General features: G+C 29.7%; 1 non-coding gene across 1 annotated transcript; it reads right to left on the reverse strand.

The window, feature by feature from the left end:
* Positions 1–337: 337 nt before the first annotated feature.
* Smp_tRNA_02136_Pseudo_TTG.1.1 lies at positions 338–404 on the reverse strand. The gene has a single exon. It is a non-coding gene (tRNA).
* Between the last annotated feature and the right edge of the window lie 10,271 nt (positions 405–10,675).

The raw sequence follows: 10,675 nt of genomic DNA on the forward strand, positions 1-10,675 counted from the left end.
ATTGACTCATGCTTTCAACTATGATAATAATATTTATCTTCCATAATAATATATAACTCAAGGAAAAAGTTTAACAATTCAAATCTGTGTTTTTTGTGATAATATTCTGGATAAATTAAATTATAATATACTTAGTATTCTAAACTGTTTATAATGATAGTAGTCATTATTTGAATTTTAATATTTAAACAAAAGTTATCATAAATTATGTAAAGAATCATAATAATACTGTAATAATAAGCAAAAATGGATAGTGGCTAGCAGTGGAATCCAGGACGCGCGTTTCATCCTATTTGGGACTCGTCAGCTGGATGTACCTGCATCTCAGTGTTGATGTTCACTCTGGGACTCGAACCAAGTACCTTTCGCTTCAAACGCCATCACGTTATCCACTCAGCTACTGAGTCCTGATAGCCACTTGCTGACCAGTTGCAGTCCTAAGCATCAATGGTAAGATTCAAACAAACAATACTAAGTGAATTGAATACTGTGTTAGTTACTATGAAGTGTGAGTATATAAAAGATTGTTGAGTTTATATATGGTAGAAAAAAATACATAATTATTTATGCTATTCATTTCCTGATTGAGATGTTCGACATGTATCATACTGTGAAGTATTAGAGTAAATAGTAAATTTTCTTTTCCACATTTATGTGTTTCGGCTATATCAGATAATATTATTTTTTATTCAGATCAAAAATAGTATTTAATAATTGTCAAGATAATTCATCTTTCATGACATAAAACTACCTTGATTATCATAAGACCAATATATTATAGTTTTCAGCCATATGGTAGAGTGAAGGTACGTTGTAGAAGAATATTCTGAAATCAGGACAAGACAGGTGCTAAATTACTCTTAGTTTTTCAAATATCTCTACATGATATTCGTGCTGGAAAAATACATTTAAAATCCATCAAATAATAATAATTTAATAAGGCAAATGAAAGAAAGCTAATGGTTTATATGACAATGTGGTTTGTTTAACCTAAAAGTCAGATTATCTGACTTTAATAAACATCATACATGCATCTAATAGTTATACGTCTTATTGATTATACAAATCAAAAATCTTACATTGTTAACGTTTTATGATATTTATTTCTATTTAGACTTAAACAATCTTATTTTTGGGTTAACTTCAATAACGAAAATTGAATGATGTAACGACTGTAGATATTTTACAGGTTAAATTTGCCATAGTGATTTGCACTGTGTCACTTGTTTATTTAAAATGTGTGGTATCATAGTATCAATTAAATGTTCGTCATAAAGAACTTAAAATGGTATATACATACTTTTAAAATCAACACTAAACAACAGTCTCCCTAACAAATCACAAGTATATCTTTTCGGTATTTTTATTCGAATTTATATCATTGTTAAAGTTTCTTTTCTAATCATTGTTTTTACCAGTAAATAGTTGAATTGACTAATCACTAATGTCAGAAGGGGTTTTTGTGGATATTATAGTAATTTTAATAGTTGAGATCATGAGTCAATTGGAGTTAAATGGCCGGTCCTGGGTTCGAATCCCGCCAGGCTGGATCGTGGATGCGTACTGCTAAAGAGTCCCACAATATGACGAAACGGCCGTCCAGTGCTACCAGGTTTTCCTTGGTGGTCTAGCTTCAATTGACTCATGATCTCAACTATTGTAATCACTAATAGTTGAAAACAATATAACTTATTAATGAATTCCATTAAGTTCCTTTTGTTGTCATGTTTTGAAAACATGTCTTATAAACAAATGTAAACGCACACTTTGAAAATAATTCTCCTGTTTTTCTCAAAAATCTAATTTCAAGCTTTCATTTCGTTTTTTCTTTCATCAAAGATTTGACAATTATCTCTTTTTTTTAAATTATATAACTGATATATTTCATTTACACATATGAGTTATTGTTTTTGTATTGTCAATATTATCATAGATATTTCACAACCACAAATTCTTTCAACCTGTTTGTTTTTATTAAAGAATATTAAATTTTTAGCAAAACTATATTCACATTTGCCGCTTCTTTAATTCATATATACATATATATGAAATGTAGATTCTGTTGTTGACTATGAAGAAAACAATGGTATGTGTTTTTGTCACTAATCTCACTCCATACAAACTTAAAGAAATTTCAAATCCCTTTTAATTGTTGCTGTTGTTGTTGTTGCTATACTCAATATAGAAAAATATTGTAAAATATGAAATAAGTAGATAATTACATCAATATTAACTAGTATAATAATAGAATTAAAAAATAATATTTATAATTATCCAACACTTTTTTAAATAAGCTAAATTAATTCAATAAAATGTTCTGGTTAATTGACAAATATAATTTTTGTTTCATTTTTCTTCTATGATCATCTGATGAATGCAAAATATAAGTTAGAAAGTGCATTCATCACAAATAATCAAAAAATTGCATTAAAAGAAATACATTCTCAACTGAAAGTTTTCTGAGAAACAGTTGAAATCTTGAAATGTTTTACACGTTATTACACAAATCGTTTTGTTGAGCAACTGTAAACAATTTACCTATAAGTGATATTGGTGATCATAGAATAACCATAGATAATACATTTTAATTGTTTTCTTTACAATGTACATTTTAAAATGCTTTCATCTTTTATTGTTGGAGGAATTTGATAGAATTTTAACTATGGTACACGTGATATGATGAAGTATGATATACAAAATTGCCATATATATTAGATACGCTTTCTGAATTTGGTTAAAAAAAAGCATTCAAACTACAATATAGGATCACACAGTCATTAGGGGAAAGTTTAAATAATAACCCCTTTGTTGATATTAAGTACAGAATTTGGATTCATTTTTATTAGAATATAGGCATCCTGTGCTGATTACATTGATACAACTTATTGAAAGTAGATGGTCTATGGTTAGAAGTGTAATTCAATGTGCATGCTTCATTCAGTGAGGACATCAATACCGAGATGTAGATATATTCATCTGACGAGTTGTGGTCAAGTAAAAACTAGTGTCGTGAATTTCGTTGCAAGCCATGATCCTTCGATCCCAGTACAAAGAGGTTTTGCTAAAGTTTATAAGTAGAACAAAATATTATTTACACTGTCAAACACAATGACTATAAATTTAAGAAACTGATATAAAGAAAAATATTTTAGACTAAAACGATTGCTTATATTATATCTTTGTTCGGCAAAGCAGTCATTCTTATCATCTATATTAACTGATTAAGTTTATGGATGCTGTTTGTTTTATGCTTCACGCGTTAAGTATACCGTTAGAAATGAACTTATGTTGTTAATATAACTGAGACTAATAATGTGTTTTTAATAAACAGCCATACTGGTGTGTTCATGAAGAAAATGTATATGAATAACCCTGAGGCTTTTAAAAAACTACAAATTAACTAACTAGAAAGCAAGGTTGTGAATGTTTACTAATAATATGATCATTCGTTTCTAATGCAAACCAAATGTATGTTTGTACATCCACTAGTTGAATTTAGAGATGATTTTATGATATTGAAATATTAAGATAAAAAGCACAACTTATGAATCAATCGCTAATTATATAATCCGACTAAATTGTTAAATATATCAAATGTTTCTAGATTGTATTCGTCACAAATTAATTTCAACCGGCATGACATTGAAAACCAAAAAGCATTGAACAGCTGTTTTGTTTTAATGTAGGACTCCTTATCAGTAAGCACTCACGACTCTATCAACAATCGAATTCTGGACCGTCGTGTCTTTCGTCGGACGTTTGACTATTATAACCACTGTGTAGTGAAATTGCCAGTTCAGGTAATTTTCACTATAACTCAATAGTCATCTAATGCCATTGGTTGTATCTGATCTACTCCCTATATATCTGAACACCAACTGCCACTATGTCTCACTGAATTAAGTTTAGTGTAAGTAGCTAATCACCAGTACTGTAAAGATTTCCTTCTTCATGTCTTTTAGCTGAGTTCGAAACTAAAGTATTTCCTAACAGTACTTTATCACGAATATATTTTGTATTTTAAACTGAAAACATTAATACATGCATATGGTCAAACATACTCCAGTTCTATCTATATTAGACCGAACAACTGTAATTATCTTTTTTTGCTTACTTATTTATTTAATCTCATTCTATGCACGTTTTGAGAAGTTTGATTTGTGACTATCAATTGCTTTGACAAGTTTTACACCCAGTCATATCCTAGGGATATATATGGTCAACGTTTTTTCACTCTAGATTTTTATATACATACATACATATATACATTTATTCACTACAACGTAAAAGTATATGACATATGAAAAAGTACTTATTCAAACTTTATATTCAATATCTTATCATGATTGAACAATTATTTAATACAGTTGTTTTGTGAACTCTATTTTGATTTTTTCTTATTTCCTTAAAGAAGCTCCAACCAGAATGTCAACTGGAAGGTTTAAGTTATTTTTAATTACTGTTATTGAGACTTTTACGAACATATTTGCCCTTGTAATAAATTTTACACTCTCGGTTTCCAAATACTGTGAAATTATTCACTGAAATGCTAATGAAACTCATTATAAATTTCTTAGTATTTATAACCGTTTAAATCGAACACAAACCATTGATCACTTGTACTTGAAACTATAATAACTGATAAGGATTTGCTAGAAATATTAGTCTACATTCACGCATTTCCACTGCCTACAATTTTTAGTCTTACTTAGCTTTTCAAGTTTACTTATAACACCGTTTAGTCGTGTATTCAACATTCTTGACATTCATTTAATTTTTAATAATATCAAATGTAAATATTAATGACAATAATAACAACAACAACGCATAGTACTTCTTGTTTTTATAATCAATAATTGTGCTACATATTTCCATTTGTCAAATCATTTTATGCAAAAAGGTAAAGGAATCACTATGAGTGAGGTGAAAGTTGAATGATATCATAAGTGTACAGAATGAGTTTACGAATAGACGTAAATCAGAATAACCATCTTACTAGAAATATGGTTTATGTATCTGAATGGACCAGTTTTACCTATATTAGTGTTATGATTGATAATATTATCAATGATATATCATGAATGGCTTGTTTAATACTCTGAATAATTGTAAAAATAAAGGAATGATGGTATTATTAAAATTAACCAATATACACATCAATATCTGACAAGCTTATTATGTTATAACTGGGTATCAGTAGCTCTCAGTTGTCTGTACAAGTCCATTTAATATTTGTAGTGAATTATTTAGTTGTCATTAATTTAAGTGATTGTGTTAAGATTTTGTAGAACTTTGTGGAAAATTTCGTTATCATAAATTGACATCTCTTGGAGAATCCTTATATTGTTCTAATTCATGATGTTTAAGAATTTACACGTAATGTTTCATGTCAAACATGACACATTCACACGACGAAGTAAGAATTTAGAGTTTCACACGTTCAACTAAAGATATATTTTTTTATGACTGGACACTCAGTCAACATAAACTACCGTAACATTCATAAAAACGGCTATTTTTACAGGTCACTACTGATATAGCTAACCAATCAGAAGTAGCCAATTTTAAAGGTCACTTTAGGACAGCCAAGAATGGCTTGAAGGACAAGCTAAGATCTGGGTTCATTTTCTAAGGGGTAGAAGTGGATATATTTGAGTATGTAGTCCAACAGACTTCCTCTTCTACTCTTGTTTTCTCGCTGTATTCATTTTGGGGGTTGGAGCGTAGCAGATTGTGTATCAGTATCAGACCTCAGAAACGGTTCATCATAACAACGACATTACTATAAGTAATGTCTATGCTTCCTTGATTCAATGATGATTATTTCAACGACGTTTTTAAGCAGGTACATTTGTCACGATAGAAAACTACAATGGTTCATTGTTCTATCACAGTAAATTTGTTAATCAATAATATTAAAACTATTAAAGTTTAAAAGTATGTTACCACTTCAAGTTACTGTATTAAATCAATAGATTGTTAATAATAAGAGTATAACGTGTAGTTCGTCAATCCTGATCATCGTAGATACCAGGATAGATGGACATCGACTCAAGTTTCAATATTGTATTATCACGACTAGGTGAAAATGGCAAGAAAAATTTGAAAGAGACCGAAATAGTATAGTGGCAAGAACAGAGAGAATGAATATACATTGAGAAGATCGTATGTATGATGGAGTGTCAAAATTTAGGAGTGGAAGTAAAATAAAGAGTGAACTCATCTAAGCCACTGTAATTGGTTCATATTCGTGTCGTCAAATGTTTTCAAATTCTGATTACAATTATTCTACTAACCCTAATCAGGCACTCTGCATTTAAAAACAAGGCTCAGAACAAAAATAAGGGTTTCATCAATTAATTCCACGTTCTGGTTTGGCTCCACTCTCTAAATCTTGCAACTAACTACCACAATAGCAAACATTCGTCCTTGAATTAATAGAATATATAGATAGACGGACATTACAACAATTATGACTATAAACATCGCCAAAAGTTTACTTTTTTCGAAATGAACTTGTTAAGTGTTTTTAGATTATTAGGCGAATATAATTCAAATGAATTAAGAAACCCATTCCATCACTCATAAGAAAAAAATACTACTTAACGAAATGGATTTTCATTTTTACAAGATTATTTACCGAAGTTATAAAGTCATGTTTACAGTTATTTAGCATATCTATGTGTTTACCTTTCAGTAGATCACTATATTTGCTAATCGATTATAAATAAAATTGTTCAGTTTAAGTAAATAAGATCAAAGAAAAAAAAGAGATTTCTTATTTTCTACATTTGTATTGTGAACAATTATAAGCAGTCATTGTCCACAATAGTTTTAGATTAATAATCAATAGTTTCTGTGAGTTAGACATCAACGTTAGAATCGATAGTGATGATGCATTTGTAAATATAATTATGTACACGCACATTATTTTAGTTCTCATTTCAAATTATACACAGCACTAGATGTTTTCAGCAAATATTTGGTAGATAATGATATCAGTATGATTGATGAGGTAGTGAAACTTCATCAGTTGAGATGGCTGAGACACGTGTTACGTATGCCAACCACCGACTGCCCCAACGTGCAATGTTTTATGGCGTAGGCGTAGGTTGGAAGAAAGATAGGGGCGGCCAGACCAAAACGTGGCACAAATCCATGAAGTCACTGACAAGTGGAATGAGCCATGTTGGTAGGTATAGACTACCTGGTTGGGATTCGCGAGATGATAGCGATCGATGGCTAGAGACCTTGAGTGATATGACTCAAAATCGTTTGCAATGGCGAAGGTGTATCCACTCTTTGTGTTCTTCCAAATTCTAATCTTCAAAATTTTCATGTCCCTATCTTTTTTCTCTTTTCAAATTTATTTCACTGGATTATACTCCTTGAATAACATCTTCAAACCCTAATCTTTCGTATTACCGCTTATACTCTTTCTACTTCTACCACTGTGGGATTTGAATCGATAACTGGCTCTCTGTGTTGATGTGGTATGGCAACTCAAACTGATGTACGTACGTACGAAGTTCTACGTTGTGACCGACTGATTGACTGTATTGTCTTACTGAACCATACATGCTTTACCAACACTTCTTCTACATTATACTTTATTTTTTTGAATTAACTTTTAATTGTCATGTCAAAACTAGAGCTGATGGACAGGTTCATAAGAAAGATTATCCTTTTTTATTTATTTCATTGATATAAAAAGGAATACATGTTTTATTTTCAAAACTTGATCTTTATTACAAACGGTTGTAGAAAATTAATAACAAGTATCCTAGATACTGAAATTTCGGTTATTTATTTATCAAAATAAATTTTCCCAGTATTGAAAAATGCAAAATTTATTTTTTTTAAAATGGAGAATACTACATATGAACCATTGTTACAAGCAAAAATAAATCAAAGTGATGTGAAAATGTTTAATTCAAATGAAACTTAACTACACGGCTCATTTCAATATTATCATGACATTCAAAATTGTTTTGTTGTTCTCGACATTGAATTAAAAGTGGTTATTATGAACAACCTTTTGAACAAATCATTGGCTATTAAGTAGAACCTTTGAATGTTTATTTTAAACAAAGCTGATCGGAGATAATATATATTTATTTACCCAACCCATACACATTTCGAACTAATTTAAATATCATATTATTCAGTGTAAGATAATCTTTTCTTTATTCATCAACGTAGATTTAATTAAAAGAAAAATATCTCGGTACAAAGTATGCACGGTTGCTGAACTTATTCGCTTTGTATTCATTTTACATGTGAATATGCAGAAATATTTTGCTAAAAAAGAGACAATATTAGCAGTATATATATGCATGGAATCATGCCTTTATACAAAAAAATGTGTACGACAGAGGATCTGTAGCAATTTCAGTAAAAAGAAGTTTCCAAATTTAATTAGAAAAAGTACTTATCATACCATTTTATTTGTATACTTAATTTATGTTTGCTGAATATTAATTCAACCTTTTTATTTAACAGGTAATCTGTCTTTTTTTAAATTAAAGAGTTAGTTATTTACTTGTTGATAGTTTATAAGTGTATATGTGTATGGGTAAGGAAGAAGCGATGATTGGATCTATGAGAAAATAAGGGAGAATTACATAGATAATAAAATGGATGGGTAGCGTATTTTATGGGGCACATTCCGTTCTGTTTAAGACTTGTCAGTAGAATGTATCAGGATCACAGTGTTGTTATTCACTGAATAAATCAATTTTGATAACTTTGGAACGGTTTCATAAAAGAAACCTTGTTTTGACGAAAAGATAGAATACAGAGTATGTTTTTTAGGTTGATTTTTTAACATGTTTTCCTAATATCATTTGTTTGTCTTTATGCATTAGGTTCAAATTTGTTTCAAATAACATAATTATAACAGGGAAACTTTGTTTTTCATCAAAATTAAGAATTTATATTGATCGATTGATTGAATTAATTTTGAAGTGTGATGAATACCCATATAAAATTTTAAAGCGTTTTTGGAAATGGATATACCAGAAAATGAAACATCTGTCCTTACCGAAATAATACACAAACGTTTTGGCATAAAAGTATGTCTGACTTGAAGTTAATGTAAATAAATTAGGTATCACAAATATCGGTGCATGTTAGTTATTACATATAATAAAATAATTTCATTTAAGGATTCTAATCATTGTATACCGACTCAGTTTAAAAGTAAGTCTAATATGAAACGATCTAGTCACTATTTGAGTATAGAACAATTTATATTTTTCAAGTTTATTCATTAGATAATTAGGTATCATTCACAGCCAATATATCATCCATAAGTTTCACTAGTGTCTCAATCAATTCTGTAGGTCACACTGTGTCTTCAGAGCCTCATAGTTAATCACCCGTATTCTACACAGATATTATTTAATAAAACTGAAAAGTTAATTAAGCTTCTTTCGAAACCATTCAGCAGTGCAACCTTTTACTGCTTATAAATTATTGAGCTTAAGAATTATCAGATATTTAGAGGATGACTAATGATTTGAAACTAAGGTAACAAAACGTATTATCGAGATTTTAGTGTTTTAGACCATGGCAACATACGTAAGGATAGAATTATATATGCATACATATGTGTAAATATACATGTACTTTTTATTGATATGCCATAATAAATGTCATGAAACCATCATTTTTCATTGTTTTATTCATATTATAAGCTACATTCATGTTACCATAATCATCAGTTTATTTTCTGTTCATTTTTGTATTTAATTTTTATTACAAACGAAATAATCACATTTTAAAATACTTTACCTTTAAGTAATAAACTATGTAAATGATAATCAAAAGAAAAATAAACTAGAAAAAAACCGAATAATGGACAGTTTAATGTTTTACTCAAGGTTGATCATGAATTATTCCATGATAGACTTATTATTACGTTCCAGATATGAGCCTTGGTAACGGGTTCATGGATGCACCCTGCTTAGGATCCTCGTACTAGGACGAAGCAGATGTCGACTGCCTTATTGTTTTCAGTGGTTGTTAAATTAAGATCATTCCGTGATCTTATCTGTGATATGATGTACTTGTTGGATTTATTAACTGTATAATTCTACTACCTAGCGAAATCAAGATATTTGTGTATAAACTCACTGGATTTGATGATTAGACTGATTATCCATAAGCGCCTACTACACCACGCGGTTTTTAACTTTTTGAACATGTATAATGTTTGTGAATCATAAGAGCTTGCTCAAGATGCACATATGTCAACCAAAACTGATCATAACTCAATCTTGATTCCAAATAATGATAAAACCCAATTGTCTCCCAGCATAATGTGATGTATGTTGGTTGGCTATTTACCACAGAGGAAAACCAGGGATTACTGGACTACTATTTTGTCCTAGTGTGCGACTTCTCAGTAATAGGCCCTAATGATCTAGCTAAAGATTTTAGCTAGAAGTGCATGGTCTCACGATAACTGTTTGATCAATAAATTATCAGGTTAGCAACAAATGGTATACATTTACATCTTCACTCAAATCGTACAACAATGCGATAATCAACCAATTTCATTAAAGACTTGTTTTTCATTCATAAATTTGGCTGAACTTAACTGTTTACTCCTACCTATTAGAATTTCAGGTATTCATTTAAATGAAATCAATAATGAGCATATAGTAATTGG

The sequence above is a fragment of the Schistosoma mansoni genome, chromosome 6, assembly GCF_000237925.1.
Source record: "Schistosoma mansoni strain Puerto Rico chromosome 6, complete genome".
Classification (NCBI taxonomy): domain Eukaryota; kingdom Metazoa; phylum Platyhelminthes; class Trematoda; order Strigeidida; family Schistosomatidae; genus Schistosoma; species Schistosoma mansoni.